The 24851-nt window shown below is 35.5% G+C and overlaps 1 pseudogene; it reads right to left on the reverse strand.

Annotated features, from left to right (window-relative positions):
• Positions 1 to 395: 395 nt before the first annotated feature.
• Positions 396 to 24851, reverse strand: part of LOC103082089 (dual specificity protein kinase TTK-like) — a 25301-nt pseudogene continuing 845 nt past the window's right edge.

The raw sequence follows: 24851 nt of genomic DNA on the forward strand, positions 1-24851 counted from the left end.
CCAAAAGGCTTAGATGATGAAGATGAGTTATTACTTTCAACACTACTCTACTAACATAAAGTTCTAACAACTTTAAAAATGGACTTAGGAGAATTTGGACCAACAAGTTGGTTCAGGATATGTTTTATTTCTTTGGTGGTTCTCTTATCCATCTCAGTACTTTGGTGAATTTGAAATTGGTCATATACGGCACCAGGAGCTCAGAAATGGATATACTCCTGTTTAGAGCTCCTTATTAAGCCATACTTCCTCATATCTAAAAGAAATTTATCTAACATTTCAGGAAATTTAATTTTATGGTTAAGAAAAATAGCTTGGAAATCTAAATCTAAAATCTAAATCTAAACAATCTAAAATTGTTTAGAAATCTGCACATGGATTAGAAATATATTTACATGCTGAAATGATATTTTCTCATAAGTCATTAGTAGAGAATGGATCCTAAAGATCAAACATCACTTTGAAGGCTTAACTTTGATTTTGATTTTGGTTTTCTCTTGAGGAAAATATATTTTCTATTATTTTTGGTAATCTATAATTATCTGTACCAACCTTACAATATTAATCAATTCATGTTGTGCCTGGATGGTTATATAAAGTTTGCAACCCAAAAAATCAATTAGCTTTAGCATTCCATCAGAAAGTTAACAGGTTTCAGGTCACTGTGAAAAATGCCATGTTGATAAATTATGCAAAGGGCCCCAACATATTTTTTTCAGTTTCTCTAGTATTCCTGTGATGCTGGATATATTTTTCTTTTTAAGCCAACTATTAAGATCAATATTTCCACACTCCAATGTCATATAGATGTAGTGGTCTCTGATTTTATAATCCTAAAGTTAAGTTACATTATTACTGTGTTGTTATAATTTATTAAAATAAGTCATAACTCCCATAACTCTCAATTGTTTGGTCACCTGATTCTTCTAGGTTCACATATTTTATAGCATATATCTGCTTCTTTTCACTAAACACCTGAAATACCTTACTTGAATTTTTATGTCTTACCTGCTTTAAAGTTGAATTGTTTTTATTTTATCTGAAATGTATTTTTTATTAAGATGTTGAAATCATAAGTAAAGTTTATCGATCTATTAATTCAGTTCTTTCATTTTTGATTTAAGTATTCATATACTTGTTTTTCTTCAAGTTAATTGCTTATTTTGTATCAGAGATTCCTTTATCTGTGCTGACTTTATCAGTTCCTAGTTTCAATGACTGTTAATTTGGATTTTTTTATTGCATTTCTTTCCCATTAATTGACATTTACCATTCCTCTCTCTCTATCAGATGATTTTACTTTTATTACAAGTTAATAATTGCTTCTCTCACTGAAAGGCACTGTTTATACTGCCTCATGCTCTTTAATTCTCTCTTACTACATTTCTGTATAGAAAACTATATTGAGAATACTTTAAAACTCTCCCCATTTCCCCTTTCACACAATGAGACCTATGAAACGACTTGAACTTCCTTTTTCTCATGCTTCATGCCTATCTTGGATTTTGACTAAGATAGTATAGTTCTTACTAGAAGTGTCTTTCTGTGAGTCTTATGCTGCTCTCAAGCAATATCAGAAAGTATACATTCATCCATTTTGAGTTATTCTATAAATAAATAAACTTGTATATAATTATATAATATATATTACACATAAATGTATATAAAACAAAAAATATATAAATATAGAAACAATATATATCAATAATATACATTATATATTATGTATATTTATTTACACAGACACACGTGTGTAAGTTGTATAAATATCAAGTTTATTTATACCAATGTTCATAAGCACTATTAATCTATTATTCCATCTTCTCTTCATTGCTATATTTTGAGGTTTTGTTTTGGTTAATGTTTGGTTTGGTGGTAGTTGCTTTTTTTTTTTTTTTTAAATTTTTATTTCCAAACATTTTTCTTAGGAGTGATAGTTGATGAATACAATTTTGAATTCTGGCATCTCTTCAAACAGCTTTGTGCATCTGAGATACAAAGGACATCATTAGTAAATTTGGAATTCCTGGGCTGAAATCCTTTTCTTTCAGTAGTTCATAAGTGGTATTCTGCATTTAGCTGCTGATAATACAAAGATGTCAGTCAGATTTATTTTCCTCTGCTTGTAGCTTATCTTTACATATGGAGAATTATAAAATTATTTCTCTATTGTTAAAGGTGATGTGTTTTATCAAGACAGGTGTTCTTTCTCATCAGTACGTCCTGGAACTCAATGACCTCTCTCAATATGAAGACACATGCTTTATTCAACTCAGAGAATTGCCTTCAATCAAGTGTCCTGTTATTCCTGATCCTCCATCTGTCCATTTCCTCCCTTTGAAACTCCTATTATTTTCTTGCTAATTTTCCTGAACTTGTTAACTCACTAATTTCAGTCTCAATTTCTTCTCATTTAATCTATTTTCTGAGTGTGTCTTCTTAAGTGCTTAAAACAAATCAGGTGTCCATCTGTCTCCTCCAGCAGGTCTTTCTCTCTTGTCATGTGTTTCAAACTTTCCATCTTATGTTTCTCTCTGTGGTTCCTGAAGTCTAAGTAAGCTGCAATTTTACTCTGTGAGTAAATTGAGACTTAGATTGAATGTTTGAATGTCTCCCATGAACAGAATTCTCAGGGTTTCTGAGGTAAATGGGACTCCTTGTCTGGGGAGCTGTGGATTAAGGGCAGACTGTCACCACTCTCCTGAGATAAATGAAAGAGTCCTTTCCGCTCTTTGGTATTTGTCTACTTCCAACCTTCCCAGTAGTGAAGAATCAGCTCAGTTGTTGTTTGCATTCTGGGCTCGCTGAGGTCAGGGATTTCTGGGCCACATCCTAGAGGAAAATTCTACTTTCAACCTTCACTTGGAATACGCTTCCACCTGAGTTCTACAGATCTCTGGAGACCAAGCACTTTAAAGAGTAAATCATACAGCATCAGATTTTCATTTGGAGAAATAAGAAGAGGAAAAATGTGGATGATGAATTTGAGTGGGCAAACTTGAAAACAGGGATAATATTTTGACATATTGAATAAATCCAGGTGATATATGATGAAATGAATATATAAATTGACTATATTGATAGAGAAAATGTACAGAATTTTTAATCGTTTAAGAGATATAACAAAAGCCATGGCCATTCATTTAGTATAGAGGACAAGAAAGCAAGAGCCACCTGAGCTAAAATTCAAGATTCTGGCTTGAGGTAAGGTGACAAGATAAATTTTGTGCCTTTTAATGAGAAAGAAGTGTATTATTTGGACCAAATTGGTACCAGAATATACTGCTGGGTCTATCAAATCTCCTACCCAGATTGGGATTTCCAGATATTCATTGGTTCTCTATCACAAACTCAATAAAACTTGATAAAATGGATTTTTGAAGATTTTTAAAAGATCAAGATCATAAAGATTATCGATAACATTGTTCCACAGGTACTTTAACACTATTTTGAAAAAGAATCTCTGTTCACTCTGAATTCATTCAGTCATTAAGTATTCGCTATCTTTATATCATTAACAGGAATGGTGAGAAGCCGTTTAGAATCAAAGATGAATAAAGTGGGCTTCCCTCGTGGTGCAGTGGTTGATAGTCTGCCTGCTGATGCAGGGGACACGGGGTCGTGTCCCGGTCCGGGAAGATCCCACATGCTGCAGAGCGGCTGGGCCCGTGAGCCATGGCCACTGAGCCTGCGCGTCCGGAGCCTGTGCTCTGCAATGGGAGAGGCCACAACAGTGATAGGCCCGCTTACCGCAAATAAATAAATAAATAAATAAATAAATAAATAAATAAAACAAAGTCTCTTTCCTGAAGAAGTTCTTTTATACCGATAGACTCTTATTTCTCAGAACTCTTATGGCTCAGTATCAGGGAAATTCATAGATTGTCATGAGAAGAGAGGGCCTGGAGGATGCGTTGGTGAGAGAAGTCGTACCTAATCTGATTTTTAAAGGATGAAGAGAAGTTAAATAGGGAAAGCTCAAGGACATTTCAGAAAGAAAATGACACAAAAGCGAATGACTGTGGCAACAAACAGCATAGTATAGGTGAAGCAATACAAGCAATTTTGTGCAGCTAGTTAATAAGTGTGAAACTGGGATTAAAAATGAAAGAGTTTGAATGGAGCACTAAGTGCCGGGTCATGAAATAGTTTGTTAGGAAGTTTAAGAATTAACCTATACTTAATGAGAAGCTAGGAAATATTTACAGAATTTTTTTTTATGACAGCAACATGGTCAGCTTTTTTTTTTTTTTTTTTTTAGACAGATCACTTTCTCAGCTGCAATGTAAATGGATCCTGCTGAGAGCCATCCGGATGTGACAAGTATCCCTTGAGCACAGCCAAGGGAGCCAGCACAGCTGTTGTCTACGGATGAAGCTCAGCCTTTATAGAATTATAATGAATATTACTAAAGGGTTTGACATTTATTTGATCTGTGTACTTCTTTGTTTGTTTGCATGTGGTGACGGAGGATTAAAACCTAGGGGAAGGCATGTAGAGTCCCTGGGAGATGGTAATTCCCGATGGAAATTTAGTAAAACCCCTTAGGATGAAGCATCAGGGGGACAAAAAGGCCCCTTAACTCCCCCACCATTACCTACTCCCCGTCCTCCACGATGGGAAAGAGGATCAAGCATGGGAATGTTTAGATTGAAACAGCCCACATTAAAAGAGAAGATGGATATTAATGCTTGGAAAGGGCAACTTATATTTTGCCAGTATGTTTTGCATGAAAGCAACATATATATATAAAAGTTGAATGTCCTCCTAAGCAACCTAAGATTTATGCATAAAAGAAGTTACTTGATAGAAATTGCTTATGCCTTGCTAGAATATAGAAAGTTTTGTGTGAACTAGTGGTAATTTTTTATTAGATAAGAATCTAGAACTATACCAGGAAAATAGTTAGGCCCTTTGAATGCTCAAGGACAGAACAGCCTGTGTGTTTTAAGATTGTATTAGCTCACTGTAACCACAAGACCTGAAACAAAGAACGAAAGTTCTGCCAGACGTTTTGAGAAAAGAAAACCACAGGGGGACATTGAGCAACCATTGTTATGAGAAGGCTGAAAAAAGAAAGCATTCATAATATTGTGTTATATGATTAGATAATCATTAATGTAACCATGAGAATTTGTTGAAAAATCAATGGTGTAATAAGAGTTAAACAAAATATAAAAAGGGCTTTTTGCGTGGCAATAAAAAAAAGGCAAGCATCTCATCTGACTCTGGTGTGAGTGGATTTTCTTTAATCGCCGACTCTGTCCTCTCTTCGGGTTATCCCTGCACTGCCGAGGCTGGACTGCGGCAGGATCCAAGGGGGATAAGACTGGAAACAACAGAGATTTTGGAAGTTACTGCATTGGCTTAAGACAGAGATAGTAATGTTAGAATTATGTCATTTGAATAGGAATAAAGTTAATTTAAGTTTTAGACAGATAACTTGATTTTATGTTCTAGTTAAATTGAGTATAAAAGTAAAGATTCCCAGTTGACAGGTGGACAAGCACATGTAAGGCTGTAAGGAGACAGCTGGGTTGGAAATAAGATTTTGAGTCATCAGCTCACAGATGTTAGAGGAAGGCATGAGAATGGAAAGAATTTCTCAGGAAAATCATGCCAAGTGAAGTGGTATTAATCTGAACTAGGAATTTTGGTGGTAAGCAAGCTTAAAGGGTGGACAAAGAAAGTGATTATCAGGAAAAAATAGTTTTTTTAAAGATAAAGAGATATCCAATAACATTGGCACTTGAAGACATCAGTACTGTTTACTAATATCCAGTTCTCTCTTCCCTTGGGCACATGGGAGGATTGTACTCCTCATTCCCTATGAGTTAGGCATGGTCAACAGACTCATTTGATCAGTGAAATGTGAATAATAGAGACATATTACTTCCAAGAGAAAGCCAGTAATTGCCCAACTCCCTGTGCCCTCTGACTATGGTATGCTTATCACAGAAGCATTTGCTGAGATGAAGCCTCAAAAAAGCCTGGGTTATTGTCTATTCTTCATAGCTGAATAAATGTTGTTGTTTCAACAGAATTTTTACTACTAAAGCTAATCTTAGCCCATGAAAAGAGCTGTTAGTATTCATTAGGAAATCCATCGTGATATTAGCAGGACATTTTTGGTGACCTAGTGAGATAAGTCAAACTTCAGTGCATCTAGGAATTTAACAGATGTGATATGGTGGACATAATATGCGTCTCTTGCTACTATATGAACATTGGGAGAGAGAAGAGAAACTGGAGAGTATATCCAGGGAACTGTAGAGTCAAGACAGGGTCCAATTTGGCAGGGGTGAATCAAAGAGAGAGACTTCAGGAATGTTCGTGCTGAGGGAAGGGAGCCAGTTAAAATAGGAATAAACACAAAAGAAAAGGAGCGATCAGTGAAGCTATTTTCTACAAATGCCAGGAGATATTGCAATAAAGGACACACAGGGAGAAGGATTTAGGATGGGCTACAGTCACACAAAGAGAAGGCTTTAAACAGGAAGAAATAACCCTCAATATCCTAGACAGGAAGTTAGGAGGGATAGAGAGGAAGGAATTAAGGAAAGAACCAGGGGTTAGTTAAGGTAAAATAAATCGTGAGAGCGAGAGCCTTCTGTGTTAAATGAGATATTGGGTGGTTTGTTAATAATGAAATTATATTTTCAGAGGTTACAGTGTAAATTTTGGAGGTGGTAATAAGAAAGGAGGAGGTAATAAGAAAAAAGACAGCAGTATAGATGTTTACATCAGAGAATATTTAGAGGAAAACTGGGAAAAAGGGATTTATCCATCAACAAATTGATAATTGAGATCTTTGTCATGTCTTTTAACTTTGTCTAAAGTCTTTTAGTAACAAAACTACTCAGTATGCTAAGTAATATCTGCCCTGGTGTTAGTGGCTCTGCCATATGTTTTAAATAATATTGTTTAAAAGATGTTGAACAGTGTGCATCTTCTAAAGTCTTGTAATACTAAAATCAGTTGATTGTAGAATGACCTAAAGCTATAATTCCATTAAATATGCTCATGAGCACTATTTTAGAATCGTTTTCTTTGCCTAGTATCATGATTTATATCTTAACTAATTGCAATCTTTTTTAAAAAATTGCTCTGTGCCAAATATCACAAACTAAGTGGCTTAAAACAACACAAATATATTATCTCCCAGTTTCAATTGTTCAGGAGCCTGGCACTATCTAGCCCACTTCTTTGCTCATGTTGGCTGGGGCTGCTATCTCATCTGAAGCTTAAGTTCCCCTTCCCAGCTCATTCAAGTTGTGATTAAATCTTAGATTCTTTGGATTATAAGACTGAGTTTCCAGCTTTCTTACTGGCTGTTAGTCAGAGCCCATTCTCAGCATTGAGAGGCTGCCTGTGGTTTCCTGTGTTCATCATAATATGGTGGTTGCTCCTTTAAGGCTTTGAAACTTACTTCCTCTCACTGTGATTTAAAGAGTTCATATAAACAGGCCCATCCACATAATTTCCTTTTGATTCACTCAAGGTCAGCTGATTAGTAACCTTAACTTTATTTGCATCTATAAAATCTCCTTTGTTACCTAATATAATCATGAGAGTGATAATCCATCAAATTCACAGGTTCTGAACACACTCAAGATGAAGAAATTACACAAGACATTTACACCAATGTGAAAATCTTTAGGGCCATCTTAGAATTACAATTATGCCAACAATCTTGACAATCAGAACACTTAAATAGTACATGGGCTTCGCTGGTGGCCAGTGGTTGAGAGTCCGCCTGCTGATGCAGGGGACACGGGTTTGTGCCCCGGTCCGGGAAGATCCCACATGCCGCAGAGTGGCTGGGCCCGTGAGCCATGGCCGCTTAGCCTGCGCGTCCGGAGCCTGTGCATCCGGAGCCTGTGCTCCACTACAGGAGAGGCAACAACAGTGAGAGGCCCGTGTACCGTAGTATATGAATTATTGAACATACGTGAGAAAATATTAAAATATGGCAACTCCATCCCCACCTTGTTGTATTTTCTAGTATTTTCACCTGATAACTTTTCTTTCATATTTCCTTCATTAATGAATTAAATACATATCCCACCTTGAAATCCATAAAAATTGTTTTAAAAATTGATGTAGAAAGAAGAGCATGAGAGAACAAATTCATGCATGGGAGAGGAAAGACAAGAAGAGATATTTTTACATTAAGAAGATGAATGATTCTATGAGCTTCTAAAACTGACACAAAAGGATTTTTTAATCTCCTATAGCCATGGAGATATAAAGAAAAAACACAAATTTTTGACTTTTCAAGTAAAAGATTACAATGCAAATGAAATTCAGAACCTCTCTGGAGCTCTTAATTGAAAGTGAGAATGATGATTAGAAAAAATTGGAATGATGGAATTTGTAGGAATTCTGATAGATTATGATTACTTACACCACCACCCGCAATCCTCTTTAATTTTGCTTTTAAAAAGAAAAAAATCTCTTGCTCTAATGGAGATTGTTAGCATTCCTTTGCTTTAACTCTCCTTAATAACCTCATTTGAAGCAGATGCATTTCAAGGGGATGCTGATTGTTTTTAAGATCCACAAGTACCATCTCTCAGATCTTCCTGAGCCATACCCTCAGAAGAATTAAGATGAATTATGACTTGAGAGGAGATGGACAAAAATCTGGCAAATCATTTGGTTTTTATTGTACTATTTATATCAACCAAAACGTGGGGCTTCATGTAATTCATGTACAAAAATATTATACATGTGTTACATTAGGAAGGAAAAATCATAACATTATATGAAGTCAAACAATTAATATGGATTGCAGCTTGAGCAGTGATAGGTATCTCTAATTACTTGGTAGATAACTGAAATCTGGACTCAATATTGGCTTATGTTAAATAAAGTTGAGATATTGGAATTAACTGGAACATAATGCAGGAAGAAATGACAGTACTTAGAGAGAGAAGCTATCTGTAGAGAATTCTTCATACGTTATTTACTCACCCTAAATAATCATGCTCCCAAGAGGGGCTCTTCAGTTGCTTTCCCTTCTCCCTGTTCTTCCTTCATTTTCTCTGGCTCCTGGGCTAAGGGTAGTGTACATATGTTCAACTCCATAACAAAGGGCTCTGGTTTCTGTAGGATGTCTTCATCACTGAGGTCAGAGGTAACAATAAACAGTATGATTTTCAGTCTGTCCTCCTGTGGTTCCAGCTTTCTATTATCTTCTCTTTCTGCCTGTGGACTTCAGCCTCCAGCATTAGAAACAAAAACATCCTTGCAAAGACTATTTAGTCAACCCCTCTACTACCATAAGTCATTTTCTATAATAACTATCTCACTGGTTCAGCTCCTCTGATTGAACCCTGACTGACACAAAAGGAAATCTATTAATTTTTAAAATAAGTATAGTAGAAAAAGCGAGAAATACAAACAAATATAAGAGGAATGAAGACACTTGAGGTGAGGCACCAAGTTGGAGAATCAAGGGCTTCTTACCTAATTCCCAGATTGGAACCAATAGGTAGACTCTACAGATCCCGGAGTAAAGGAGAAACTGGGTTTCCTTAAAGGTGTATCCTTCTAACAAAAATGCAAATATGTAATGGAGATAGTCTTCCTGGTTTTCCCCTGGGGTCCTGTGAACATTTTCAGGGTAACTTGCTTTGGACAAAGAGAAGTATTGAGAACTTTTAAGTGTTACTCAGTGCACAGCTGTGAACTGACATGAAGGTTTGATCATCCAAAAGACCACTGCACACTTTTACTCAGAATGGGGGCTTATGGAGGTCAGTTGAGAAATTATATGTTGGTCTGAATCCATCTTTTAGGGGGCTTGGTAAATTTGCAAAAACATTCTGTAGTTATCTTCCTAAATTCCAGGTATATAGTTAACATATCTCCATAGTTGACAGAATTCCTATGTTGGTTTCCTGGCCCATGGAGTAAAGGTTGTTATGGTACAAAGGAAAAGTGGAGGTCTCTAATCTCATTATATACAAAAAGAAAAAAAAAAGAATATTATCCATGATGCAATCTCAAAGAATGATGCCAACATCAAAGACTTGAAAGATGTAAGAATAGTGAATTCTAACTTATCTGCATTGAAAATGCCACTTTGGCTGTGAAGAAATACCAGTGCTGGAGAATGAACGAGAATTATTGGAAACAATTAGAAATTGCCTGCATTGCAACTGTCGTTTCAAATGCGATCTGCATACTGTAACAAATACCACGAAGGTCGGTAGGTGTGGTAAAAAGCTATTAATATGGTAAATGCTTGCATCTATGTTTTAATTAGGAAGGACCACCAGAGAGTTTGCTTTCATAAGGCATTGAGGACAGCACATCTTCACAGTATTACCTCAGGAATATGTCAGCTCTGTCCTATGTCACAGCATAGTACACAGGAAACTTGATTATTTTACCATTCCTTTGAACATAATACTATCTTACCAGACTGATATCATGGAAATTAGATCATGGTGGTCAAGACATAACAAATAACCTTTAGAACTATTTGTAAGAGGTACTTGCCAATGGTGGAAGATAATTTTCCATGAAAATTCAGAAAGGATGAATGTTATGCATGAAGTCACTAAGGACTTCCCTTAAATAGGGCCTGTGTAGCTGAGTAACTAATCTCCAGTTGCAAAGACTAATGCTAAATTCCTAATAGGATGTCATTTCCCAAGAGGACCACCCTGATTCCTGATGGTAGTTGAATTATATTTAATCTCTTCCTTCCATCACATAGGGGAGAAGGGTAAGGACAATAAATAATTCATTAAAACGGTGATTCAGGTAATAGATGTTTTTGTCTGCCCCGAATTCTTTCAGCATCACCCTTATTGACTTATTAAATACTTTATTTAACATTGTGATATTCATACAACACAGTTCCTGAACAAAGAAATCATTTTTCAACAAATGAAACAAGAAAACTTGCTTACTATCACGAAGTTCATTGGTTTTGCCATATAACCCCATTCTTAGAAGCAGCAGGATTAATACTGATACAAATTGAGATGGTCCCTGAGGACTTAGTTATTTTGCTGATTGGATGACAATAACTTCTCATGCTACAATGACTATTATAGCTGGAAAAGTACACCATATATTGGAATAAATGTAAAAGTTTTGGATTCTATTCTTGGCTCTATATTTAATTAATTGGATAGATTGAGGCAAATCAGTGTATGCTTTCATAATTTTTATAAATTTATTTATTTAATTTATTTATTATTTTTGGCTGTGTTGGGTCTTTGTTGCTGCGTGCGGGCTTTCTCTAGTTGTGGCGAGCGGGGGCTAGTCTTCATTGCGGTGCACGGGCTTCTCCTTGCAGTGGCTTCTCTTGCTGCAGAGCACAGGCTCTAGGCGTGCGGGCTTCAGCAGTTGTGGTGGGCGGGCTTCCGTAGTTGTGGCTTATGGACTTTAGAGCACAGGCTCAGTAGCTGTGGCACACAGGCTTCAGTAGTTGTGGTTCATGGGCTCTAGAGCACAGGCACAGTAGTTGTGGTGCACGGCTTATAGTTGCTCTGCGGCAAGTGGGATCTTCCCAGACCAGGGCTCGAACCCGTGTCCCCTGCATTGGCAGGTGGATTCTTAACCACTGTGCCACCAGGGAAGCCCATCATATTTTTAAAAAGAAGAAAGATTGTTTCTAAGAAAAACAGAAGTATCCAAGGTGTTTGAGAAAGATCCAATGGTTTAAAGTTTACAATGAATATTTTAAAGCATATTTAGTTTTAAATGGAATGCCCCTTTAAATATATCTGAGAAACTTCTTGTGGATGTTAGGTGGTTATTAGCGGCTATCAGATGCCTATAACTGTGATTTCATCTGTCAGTTTATCATATGAACAGTGTTTGGCATGCTGAAATTTTTACCATTACATCCTTTTAGTGTGTTTTTGTTTTTATTTAAATATTTTTTGTTTATAATTGTTGAAGTAGAAATTCTTAATGGTTTAGGACAAATTTCAGGCTTTCCCAAAGTTTTGAATATTACTTTGAATTCACTAAACTTTAAAAGAATTTTATGACTGAAAAAAATGATTAATATATAGTAAGATCCATGGTTCTAGTGACTAAAGAGAACTGAACTCTTCTTTCATTTACGGTTAAGATCTCATAGTAATCCTCTATTTTTGGCATGCAGGTGAAAATCAGAGTTTAGTAATTATGATGGCAAAAGAAACAGCTGCTAAACATTCCAAAGTGAGCATTATAAACCTAATATAATATCAAGCTTTGGAAGTTAATGTTGGTATAGGATTTTTACATTCTTAGGAAAAACTAGTAAAAAAAAATTACAAAATATGAGAGAAATGTATTTATTTTAAACATCTTTATTAGAGTATAATTGCTTTACAATGGTATGTCAATTTCTGCTTTATAACAAAGTGAATCAGTTATACATATACATATGTGAATCAGTTATACATATACATATATCTTCCCTCTTCCATCTCCCTCCCTCAGACCCACGCTATCCCACCCGTCTAGGTGATCACAAAGCACCGAGCTGATCTCTCTGTGCTATGCAGCTGCTTCCCACTAGCTATCTATTTTACTTTTGGTAGTGTATATATGCCCATGCCACTCTCTCACTTTGTCCCAGCTTACCCGTAACCCTCCCCATACACTCAAGTCCATTCTCTACTAGGTCTTCATCTTTATTCCCATCTTGCCTCTAGGTTCTTTGGACCATTTTTTCTTTTTTCTTTTTTTTTTAGATTCCATATATATGTGTTAGCATACGGTATTTGTTTTTCTCTTTCTGACTTACTTCACTCTGTATGAGTCTCTAGGTCCATCCACCTCACTACAAATAACTCAATTTCATTTCTTTTTATGGTTAAGTAATATTCCATTGTATATATGTGCCACATCTTCTTTATCCATTCATCTGTTGATGGACACTTAGGTTGCTTCTATGTCCTGGCTATTGTAAATAGAGCTGCAGTGAACATTTTGGTACATGACTCTTTTTTTTTTTTTTGTGGTATGCAGGACTCTCACTGTTGTGGCCTCTCCCATTGCAGAGCACAGGTTTCAGATGTGCAGGCTCAGTGGCCATGGTTCATGGGCCCAGCCGCTCCGTGACATGTGGGATCCTCCCAGATGGGGGCACGAACCCATGTCCCCTGCATCGGCAGGTGTACCCTCAACCATGGCACCACCAGGGAAGCCCCCATGACTCTTTTTGAATTATGGTTTTCTCAGGGTATATGCCTAGTAGTGGGATTGCTGGGTTGTATGGTAGTTCTATTTGTAGTTTTTTAAAGAACCTCCATACTGTTCTCCATAGTGGCTATTTCAATTTACATTCCCACCAACAGTGCAAGAGTGTTCCCTTTTCTCCACACCCTCTCCAGCATTTATTGTTTCCGATTTTTTGATGATGGCCATTCTGACTGGTGTGAGGTGATATCTCATTGTAGTTTTGAGTTGCATTTCTCTAATGATTAATGATGTTGAGCAATCTTTCATGTGTTTGTTGGCAATCTGTATATCTTCTTTGGAGAAATGTCTATTTAGGTCTTCTGCCCATTTTTGGATTGGATTCTTTGTTTTTTTGATATTGAGCTGCATGAGTTGTTTATATGTCTTGAAGATTAATCCTTTGCCAATTGCTTCACTTGCAAATATTCTTTCCCATTCTGAGGGCTGTCTTTTGGTCTTGTTTATGGTTTCCTTTGCTGTGCAAAAGCTTTGAAGTTTCATTAGATCCCATTCATTTATTTTTGTTTTTATTTCCATTTTATTTCCATGTATTGAGGTGCTCCTATGTTGGGTGCATAAATATTTACAATGGCTAAAACTTTCAAAAGTATGTTGAATAATAGCGGTAAGAGTGGGCAACCTTGTCTTGTTCCTGATCTTAGTGGAAATGGTTTCAGTTTTTCACCATTGAGGACGATGTTGGCTGTGGGTTTGTCTTATATGGCCTTTATTATGTTGAGGAAAGTTCCATCTATGCCTACTTTCTGCAGGGTTTTTATCATAGATAGGTGTTGAATTTTGTCGAAAGCTTTCTGTGCATCTATTGAGATTATCATATGGTTTTTCTCCTTCAATTTCTTAATATGGTGTATCACGTTGATTGATTTGTGTATAATGAAAAATCCTTGCATTCCTGTGATAAACCCCACTTGATCATAGTGTATGATCCCTTTAATGTGCTGTTGGAATCTGTTTGCTAGTATTTTGTTGAGGATTTTTGCATCTATGTTCCTCAGTGATATTGGCCTGTAGTTTTCTCTCTCTGTGACTTCTTTGTCTGGTTTTGGTATCAGAGTGATGGTGGCCTTGTAGAATGAGTTTGGGAGTGTTCCTCCCTCTGCTATACTTTGGAAGAGTTTGAGAAGGATAGGTGTTAGCTCTTCTCTAACTGTTTGAGAGAATTCGCCTGTGAAACCATCTGGTCCTGGGCTTTTGTTTGTTGGAAGATTTTTAATCACTGTTTCAATTTCAGTGCTTCTCATTGGTCTTTTCATATTTTCTATTTCTTCCTGGTTCAGTCTCAGAAGGTAGTGCTTTTCTAAGAATGTGTCCATTTCTTCCACATTGTGCATTTTATTGATATAAAGCTGCTTGTAGTAATCTCTCATGATCCTTTGTATTTCTGCAGTGTCAGTTGTTACTTTTCCCTTTTCATTTCTAATTCTATTGATTTAAGTCTTCTCCCTTTTTTCTTGGTGAGTCTGGCTAATGGTTTATCAATTTTGTTTATCTTCTCAAAGAACAGCTTTTAGTTTTATTGATCTTTGCTATTGTTTCCTTCATTTTTTTTTCATTTATTTCTGATCTGATCTTTATGATTTCTTTCCTTCTGTTAACTTTGGGTTTTTTTGTTGTTGTTGTTCTTCTTCTTTCTCTAATTGCTTTAGGTGTAAGGTTAGGTTGTTTATTTGAGATGTTTATAGCTATACAAGCCTACATTAAGAAACAAGAAACTTCCCTCTTAGAACTGCTTTTGCTGTATCCCATAGGTTTTAGGTTGTTGTGTTTTCATTGTCATTTTTTTCTAGGTGTTCTTTGATTTCCTCTTTGATTTCTTCAATGATCTCTTGGTTATTAAGTAGTGTGTTGTTTAGCCTCCATATGTTTGTATTTCTTACAGATTTTTTCCTGTAATTGATATCTAGTCTCATAGCATTGTGGTCGGAAAAGATGCTTGATACGATTTCAGTTTTCTTAAATTTACCAAGGCTTGATTTGTGACCCAAGATATGATCTATCCTGGAGAATGTTCCATGAGCACTGCAGAAGAATGTGTATTCTGTTGTTTTTGGATGGAATGTCCTATAAGTATCAATTTAGTCCATCTTGTTTAGTGTATCATTTAAAGCTTGTGTTTCCTTATTTATTTTCATTTTGGATGATCTGTCCATTGGTAAAAGTGGGGTGTTAAAGTCCCCTACTATGATTGTGTTACTGTTGATTTCCCCTTTTATGGCTGTTAGTATTTGCCTTATGTATTGAGGTGCTCCTATGTTGGGTGCATAAATATTTACAATGGTTATATCTTCTTTTTGGATTGATCCCTTCATCATTTTGTTGTGTCCTTCTTTGTCTCTTGTAATAGTCTTTGTTTTAAAGTCCATTTTGTCTGATATGAGAATTGCTACTCCAGCTTTCTTTTGATTTCCATTTGCATGGAATATCTTTTTCCATCCCCCACTTTCATTCTGTATGTGTTCCTAGGTCTAAAGTGGGTCTCTTGTAGACAGCATATATATGGGTCTTGCTTTTGTATCCATTCAGCCAGTCTATGTCTTTTGGTTGGTGCATTTAATCCATTTACAGAGAAATGTATTTTTAATAAAGTTGGAATACGGGTAACTGTAAGACAATCAAGCCAGTGGTGTGAACATTAAAAATCATACATTACTGGGTTCTAATTATGACTGCCTTTGACAAGTCTAAGTAAATGCTGATAAGTTCTCCAAAACCGATCAAACTTATTAGTGTGAGTGAGACACTTATGCCTTTTATTTATGTTCTGCTCATAGATTAATCTCAATGCAATTGATATTTTTTAAGAATTGTTTCTCTGCCAAAATGTTCTTCATTCAATAGCATTTTACTGTTAGATCTAGAATACTAATATTTTAAAGTGTAGAATTAACATACAGAAATATTGTTTCCTCCCTCCAACAATTTAGATGCCTCTAAAGAGACCTGAGGTAATTTAGGATTACAGTCTTCTAAAGAGAAATAATCCTGTAACTGCTTGATGAAAACTGTACATGGATAGTTTTCAAATTTCAAAAAAAATAATATATATGGTCATCAATGTCAACAGACAAATAGTAGGTAAAACCTCATAAACATGTTGGTTTTACTCAAAAAATGAGTTTTTGTATCATGGTAGAAATTTGCTTTTTTTTTATATGAAGAACTCTTCCTTGTGCTTTTCAGAATATAGTATGTAAAGCAATTCAAGGCTACCCTGTTGAGGTTTGGGTGGGAGCTCTGTAGCTCTTTCTACTAATTCCAGTTCCCCAAAAGTTCTTAAACATATACAATAAACTCCAAGGTTTAACAGAGCAGTATTAAGAGTTTAAAGATTTTAAAACATTTGTACATGTAATAAGAAGTGTTAAAAAATCGTATGAAGAGATAGATTTGCTCTCATACCAGGACACACACACACACACACACACACACACACACACACACACACACACTCCTCAAGTCATTTCAGTTGCACAAGTGTCCTTAAATCCTGGCGGGGAAAGAAAGAGCAGAATGGTGACATGGTGACAGCAAAAAGGACAAATGCAACTGGAAGAAATCTTTCAAGAATCTTGACTTATGTATCATGCATAATAATCCCTTCCAGCATTTGATAAAAGATGCAAGTATGTTTATGATTTATATTTCAAACTTCTAGACCAGCTTATCTTATACTTTTTATTCCTCTTTATAATCTCTTCCACCCATATGACTGGTTATATCACTTGTGAAAACATCCCATATATGTTCTTCTCAATGACTGATGCTTCTGACATAACTATTAAGAACTCTGAAGGGCCTGAGATTTTACTCTACTTGCAAACTGAAAGTTAGCATGGTAGAGTGTCAGAGATATTAGCAGGAGACCTAAAACTTCAGGTCAGAAATGGAGAACAGTTTATTGGTCATGGCAATTAAAATAGCCAGAACATCAGCATTTGGCTTGATTTCTCAAGCCTTAATTTCCAAGAGCTGATGTTAAGAGAAGTGACACCTGCCTACACAGTGGGTTATATTACACAGAACCCACATTTTAAAACACAAATCAGTAGGAATGCCTGTCCCTTGTTCCACAGAGAGGTACTTTATCCCTCAAGGCTCTAAACAAACCTGCTTCTGCTTCGATGTGGCGGGGGGGGTTGCTGGGGGACATGCTGTCTCTGTTATCCAAGGCTGTTTGCTGTTCAGAAATCCTCGAAAAGATAGTTCAGAACAAAAGCATTTGTGCCTCTGCTTATAAGACATTCAGCAACAGAAGAGGCCCATGGACAATTGCTTCCCAGTGAAAATGTTACCATTAAAAAAAAGAAAAAAAAAAAAAACTTCTGAAAATACTATTAGGGGAAGGCAAAATCACAAACTCAGGGAGGACATGTTGGGATGCTCAGGATCCACAGAGGACTGCCTCTCTCCACAAGGGTTCCAACCCTCACCCCTTTCTTTGAAACAATGCTAACACTAAATATATTGCTATAAATGTTTGTCACCAAAAGATTCATCTTTTGAATTATTTTAAAAGTAAGGCTTCATTGTATAGCAGTTATCCTGACGTATACTGAATTCACAAAAACTTAATCTCTATACTTCACAATACATTAATAGCCAGTGAAGTGAAATCCTATAGCAATAAGACATTGTAATCACTAACCCCAATATTAAGAAGCAAACATTTAGTTTTTACATACCTGCCTTTGAGTTCCAAAGAGTCAATGCCTATGTGTACAAAACACAATCAAACATTCTACATATATTACTAAGTATAACCTTGCAAGTCCAGGCAAGAATAACAAAACTGAGCACTCAAGGCTACCAGTAGTATTTTTTTGCAGCAAATATTGGAGAACATAATAATAACTTCAGATAATTTTCTTTTATAATTTTGGGAAATTCTCTCTAACCGTGACTTTTAAGGTTAAGTAAAATACGTAAAATCTGCAAATATGTTTTTAAATGGAGTTCCTAATTGATTCAGGCTAACACTATGATCACGTAATTGTTAGCCTTATGATTGATTCTTAATTGCTCATATGTGTGGTACCTTCATTGCTAGTCATTATAATGATAATACAATATTAATAAATTACATATTGTTACAGTTTAAATTCCTTGTAATACCATGACTTACATCTCATTTTATTTTTCATAAAACACTTGTAGGATAGGTAAGGTTTTTGTCATGTGATTTTGGAAATGGTGAAGACTGGCATCAATCATTGTTTTGCCCATCACATTGGAAGTTAATTGAAGACTTGATGAATATGAATCTAACAGACCAAATCAACTGATTTTATCCTTGCTAGCCCTGACATTCAGATTCCTCTGCTATTTCCATTGGCCCTTGCCAACTGGATCCTAGGGAATGTGCTACTACTGAGGTGGCAGCACAGATCTCATTGACTGGGGAAATACGCAACAGTTAATGATCTGCTTAGTAGCTGGAAATTTTTAAGATCATAAAAATGAGTCTTTAGAATTAATGTAGATTATCATGTACCTTAAAGGACTTTCTACATTTTTATAAATATCCTTCCTCTAAATAGCTAGAGGTCATGAGCATAAAAAGTAGTTAAGTTCTACAAAGCAAATGATCTAAGCCCCCAACATAAGACCTGCTATTTTTAATCTTGCAAAGATTACACAGATTTGTTTACTTCATAGTCCTAATGGAAACATGGCTCATTTCAGAAATTTGATTAAGAACCTGATTCAATTATAATCAAAATATTTAAGTCATATATTGTCTTCCTCGATGAAGAAACAAAGAGGAATAAATGTACTTCTGACCTCAAGAAGCTTATATTATGGGGCAAAAATAGGAATTAACTGAAAAAACAAAAATTATCTATTACATAGACTAATTATCTTTGTTGTATAAACTCACTTGTTTTGACCAATTTTATTAGTGATAGAATTTCACCAAATTTTTTATCTCCTTATCTTAAAATAATTTTTCAAGGTTTAAAATTAATGGTGTTTTATACCAAATGTATATGCACTATTTATACTGAAAACATCAACTAGAAAATAGTAATGATCAAAAATTATATGCTGTCAGAGAAGCAAAAGTTGTTGCAGCCAAGTTCACTCTATTTTAAAATTTTATAGAGCAGAAAGGCGTTCTAAAGAAATTTAGTGATTGACAGCTTGACTTTAAATTTTGCTTGCCCTCACTCTGTTAGGACAACCTCAGCATCCTGATCATAATATCATTATTTTCCCAGTTGACTCTCTGAACTTATGACTGAGTCAATCACAAGTGACTGAATCAATAGCAGAACTGATATTAACTTACATTACAATATGCATTGTGGTGAAATTGGGATGTGAGACATGTACTTTGCTTTGCAGAAGTAAGTCATTATAAGAAATTTATCCATTGATAAACAAAATATTTCAGCTTTCAGTATCACTAATAATGAAGCATGTGTGCCAATTTATTAATTAATGAAACAGATTTTACTGTCTTCTGCCAAATAAGCATATACTTTCACTTCTGGAATAATTTCATTTCAAAGCATCAAAAGTGGTGAAAATAACTAATTTGATTGGTATCATTATTTCTCTAGTGCCAGTGTTGACATTAGTAAAAGCTTTTTAAAACTGTAGTAAATTCTGATTACTATTTTGCTGTTACCACTAGTAAGAGGTAATTATTCTCTGAATCTGACCTTTAGTTTATTGCAGTTTAAAATCTAGTTCTCAATGAAATTAAAAGATATCTATAATGTACTTTTAAAATTGAATACCACATAATATTAGATCCTATCAAATAGAAAACTGAATATAAATCATTCATTTTACAGTATTTTATTACAACATTATACATTTCTAAAGAAGCCATTATATTAAAACAAAATCTAGCTTTAACTTTTCATATTTGCTTTTATTGTCCATAAAATTTTAAATTAATTTTATTGTAGCTCCATTAACATAGTCCAAATTATTTTCTGGCTGTAAGTGTAGAAATAATTTTGACTTGAAAAATCAACTTATCTAAGCTTCTGTCAAGACTTGAACTAATCAAATCTCACATATCCACAAAAATAAAATAGAAAATTTATAGGGAAGTTTAAATGATGATATCCAGAAGTGTTATGAACCAGAACTAATTGACATTAGTATTTTCGTAGCTGGGAATCAAGGGGCTTTTTACTTAAGAAGGTATTTTTGCCATACGATTCTCACTTCTTTTTTGAACTTCAAGCAAATCAAAAATTGAACGTATGTATTCTATAAACATTGATGAACATTAATGAAAAGGATTATTTACTGAATCTACTACTCCTAGGTTAGCACTCCATAAGGATCAGCACAGCTTCAAATTTGGCACATAAATGGACACATACAAGTGGATGATAGTTCTAACCTGCTGTAATGTAAATATTATTGTCAATCACACAATTGACTTTTTAATTAGTGTACCCATAGTTCCTTATTGTAGAGGAATGATCCCTGAGCCAGGAATAAAACGGTCTGAACTCCCAACTGGGCTCTGTTGTTTGCTGACTTAACATGATTGTGAGATGAATTCTTAATAGGACTTGGTACAAAATAAGAGCTCACAAAATATTGATTCAAAATGTGAAACTGACTAATGGAGACAAATTTTGCAGAAAAAGGAATGATAATGTATTAATTTTCTGTGCTGCATAGCAAATTACCACAAATTTGGCAGCTTAAGATAGCACATATTTATTTTCTCAGTTTCTGTAAGGTAGAAGTTGTGGCACAGCCTAGCTAGGTCTCACCAGACTGAAATCCATATGTTGACTGAGGCTGTGATATCAGAAGCTGCACTGGAGAAGAATCAATTTGCAGGGTCCCTCACTTGCAGGAAGAACTCATATTTGTGGCTGGCACTAAGGTCCTCATTTTCTTGTTGGCTGTTGGCCAGAGGCTGTGCTCAGCTCACAGAGGTCACCCTGATCTCTCTTGCACATAGCCTTCTCCATATGCCCTCTCACAATGTGGAAGCTTACTTCTTCGGAACAAACAACAGAGAGACTCCCACCTCAGAGACAGCCAAGTCTCTCTTTTAAATTATTTCACTTCATTAAATCAGGCCCACCTAGCATACTCTCCCTTTTGATTAATTCCCTTTTGATTAATTAATTGATTAAACTTACTTGAGACCTTAATTACATCTGCAAAATCCTTTCACATTTGCCATAGCCCATTCTCTAGAAGCAAGTCACATTCAAGGAGAGAAGATTATACAGGATTGTGCATGCCAGAAGGTGGAAATCACTGGGGTCCACTTTAAGGTCCATCTGCCGAAGATGGAATTGTGGTGATCAAATCCGGAAGATGTCCAGCTTATCACTGTTAACATATGAAAAAGTGGAGAAGAACCCCAATGAGGTCACAGTGTCCTAAGACAGAATGTAATAAGTGCTGGAATGACAGTAAGTCAAAACGGTTAACAGAACACTGACAATAGACAATAGCAACAATGATGTTCCTTAGGGTTCTTTTACCCACTGGATAGCTGCTACACCTAACCACCTATCACTTTTTGTTGGAAATAAAATGGTGTGGAAAGGGAGATACAGGTTGTTCCAGACAAATTTATACTGGTAATCCTTGCTTGTACTTTTTCTGTAAATCTTGCTTTTCCTAAGATGTTGAGCTCAGCTAAACAATAATGGATTTATCTTTCTTTTAGAAGTGACATTATTTTCTATATAAGAATCAATTCAGGACAAATAAAATTATTTATTTGCAATAACCCATCCCCAAACCTTAAGAGAAAAATAAAAGTGCTTTATTAAGCCCCACAGGGGGGAAATGTGCTTTTATAAATTAGATTTCCAACATTATTCAGTTTATTTTTAGAAAGCCAACATATCTGGCACTTGTTTTCCCCTGTTACAACATAAATAACTGAACACATTGGAACAGTAGCAAACGCTTCCAACTTTTTCAACCTGAAATTCTATCTCTTGCCATTTTTCCAGAATAGGAGGGCAACTCTTTGAACTAAGGGTTGCTTATCACTCATCTGCCAGAAGGACATGGTTACCCAGCAATCAGCTGCTAACGTCTCCTTTCCAAAATTTTGGGTTGTAGCAGGTCTGCATCTAAACCTCAAATCCAACCTCTGAAGTGTAAGAATAGGAAAGAAAATGTCCTAATTTTATAATACCTTTTTTTTTTCTATAAAAATCTTCCCTGGAATATAACATATAATATTATCAGGTAGTCAGGTGAAAATTCTTGTATAATTCTATTTGAACTATTAATTATAACAATGAACAACTAGAAAGTCATTATATTAAAAATTGTCTTTACTTAGCATCTGTTATATACTGAGCAATATTGTAAATTCTGAGAATTGAAGAAAGCACTCTACCCTGAATATCTAACAATCAAAGAATTGTTAGGCATAGTATGGTATATCCAAATTATTAAATGTTAAACAATCATTACTCTGGTATTTCTAAAGAATCTTTAATGAGATTTAAAAAAATTTTAAATAAAAAAGATGAATATTAACATGGAAAAATTGTAACATGTTCACCCAATAGAATGTGATACAATAGTAGAAATGAATGACCTAAACTGACACATATCAAATTAGATTAATCTCAAAAATAATGTTAAGCATAAAAAACAAATTATAGAGGAATACTTACAGTATAATCACATAATACTATGTAGTAAAAGTGAAAGAAATATATGCAAACAATGAATACCAAATTCTGTCCAGTGTTTAAATATGTGAGAGAAAGAATAAAAGTGATTCCAGAGAGGAACAAAAGGGGCTTCAATCATTTAGGTAATGTTTTATTTCTTTTGCTTTATATGGGCACATCGGGTATAGTAATAGTTTTTTGAAACCTATTTTTATTCACAATTATTAAAAAAAAAACACACAGGAGTAAAACTACCAATAGAAAAAACAAAACAAAACAAAACCAGCATATGATATATAATTCCATTTGTTGAGTAGTAGGGTTTTTATATTTTTTTTTCATGTTTTCATTCTCATCTTTCTCTCTTTCTATTCAGTAATCATGTATTCATTTTATAATTAGAAGAAAAAATATCACTCAAAACAGTTTAAACGTGTCACTGTTCATGTACAGTGGTGAGGAGTGGGAATTTTAGTCTCTAGTGGGGTAGGGTTGTCATTTGGTCCAAACCAGAGCTTTCTCTTTTGATCAAACCAACAATTGCTGAATTTCAAATCATGTTTTGTTTTTTTTTTTTCATTTTCTGAGGCCAGTTGATGGGCTTTTCTAGCCATTTTTCCTAAATTATCATTTTGGGAAATATCCCTTTGGACCATGACAGAGGATTGGCTGCTGCTGGTCCCTTTAACGGCAGCCTTCCTTGCAGAAATATCAGTGAGGTAATTTCCCCTAGCTTCTAGAGAGTCAAGTTTAGAATGTCACAGATTCTTTTTTTTTTTTTTTTATGCAAAGGTTTTTTAAAAAAAAATTATTTATTTAATTCATTTTATTTTTGGCTGCTTTGGGTTTCCGCCGCGGTACATGGGCCCTCTCTAGTTACGGCGAGTGGGGGGGCGCACTCTTCTCTGTGGTGCATACACGGGCTTCTCACTGCAGTGTCTTCTCTTGTTGCAGAGCACAGGCTCTAGGCATGCGGGCTTCAGTAGTCGTGGCTCATGTGAGCTCAGTAGTTGTGACTCATGGGCTCCAGAGCACAGGATCAGCAGTTGTGGCACACAGGCTTAGTTGCTCTGTGGCATGTGGGATCCCCCCAGACCAGGGCTCAAACCTGTGTCCCCTTCAGTGGCAGGTGGATTCCTAACCACTGTGCCACCAGGGAAACCAGAATGCCACAGATTCTTAATAGCAGCTAAATCTATTATTGTGGATACTGCATCCAAGAATTCCTGAACATACGGGCTACTTTTAATATTATTTTCACTGGAAATAAGGAAACCATGTTGCTTCCCCAACGTTCCAAAATCCTGAGCTACTCTGAAAGCATATCCACTATCAGTATTAATATTGGCAGTTTTGTCCTTGGCTCAATTACAAACACATATAAGAGCATGGGATTCAGCTTGTTGGGCCAAAGTAGCCATAGGTAAAGATGCTGACTCAACAACATCAAAAGGATGTGATAACATACCTAGCACAATATTTGCCATTGTCATCTTTTAAATAGGAACTGCCAGTGAACCATGAGAAAAAGTAAGCATTACTCAAAGGAATTTCCTGTAGATCATTACAAGGAGTCAGGTGGTGGTCTGTCAGGGCTAAGCAACTGTGAGGGAATGTAAAAAAGTAAAAAAGTAAAATGTAAAAAAGTTATGTGGGGAGCATTTAAAAAAGTACTTTATAGATGAGGCAGCTGACAGAAATGTTGAGTGTGATGAGAATTCAGGAGAGCTTCTACTGCATGAGGTACAAAAATGGTTAAAGGGAATTCCACAGTGATTTTCTTCGTGGCCTTAACCAAAATGGCAGCAGCTATGATAGCCTTAAGGCAAGAGGGGTATCTGCAAGACACAGGGTCCTGTTGCTGGCCATAATACCCTATGGGTATGGTGGTCCTTGTGTTACTGGGTGAATATCGCAAGGACATTTCCTTCCTTTTCAAATACAAAAATGAAAAAGAGAATCTGTTAATTAGAATGCCCAAGGGCAGATGGGTTCAGC

The sequence above is a fragment of the Lipotes vexillifer genome, unplaced genomic scaffold (assembly GCF_000442215.2).
Source record: "Lipotes vexillifer unplaced genomic scaffold, Lipotes_vexillifer_v1.1 scaffold675, whole genome shotgun sequence".
NCBI classification, from domain to species: Eukaryota; Metazoa; Chordata; class Mammalia; order Artiodactyla; family Lipotidae; genus Lipotes; species Lipotes vexillifer.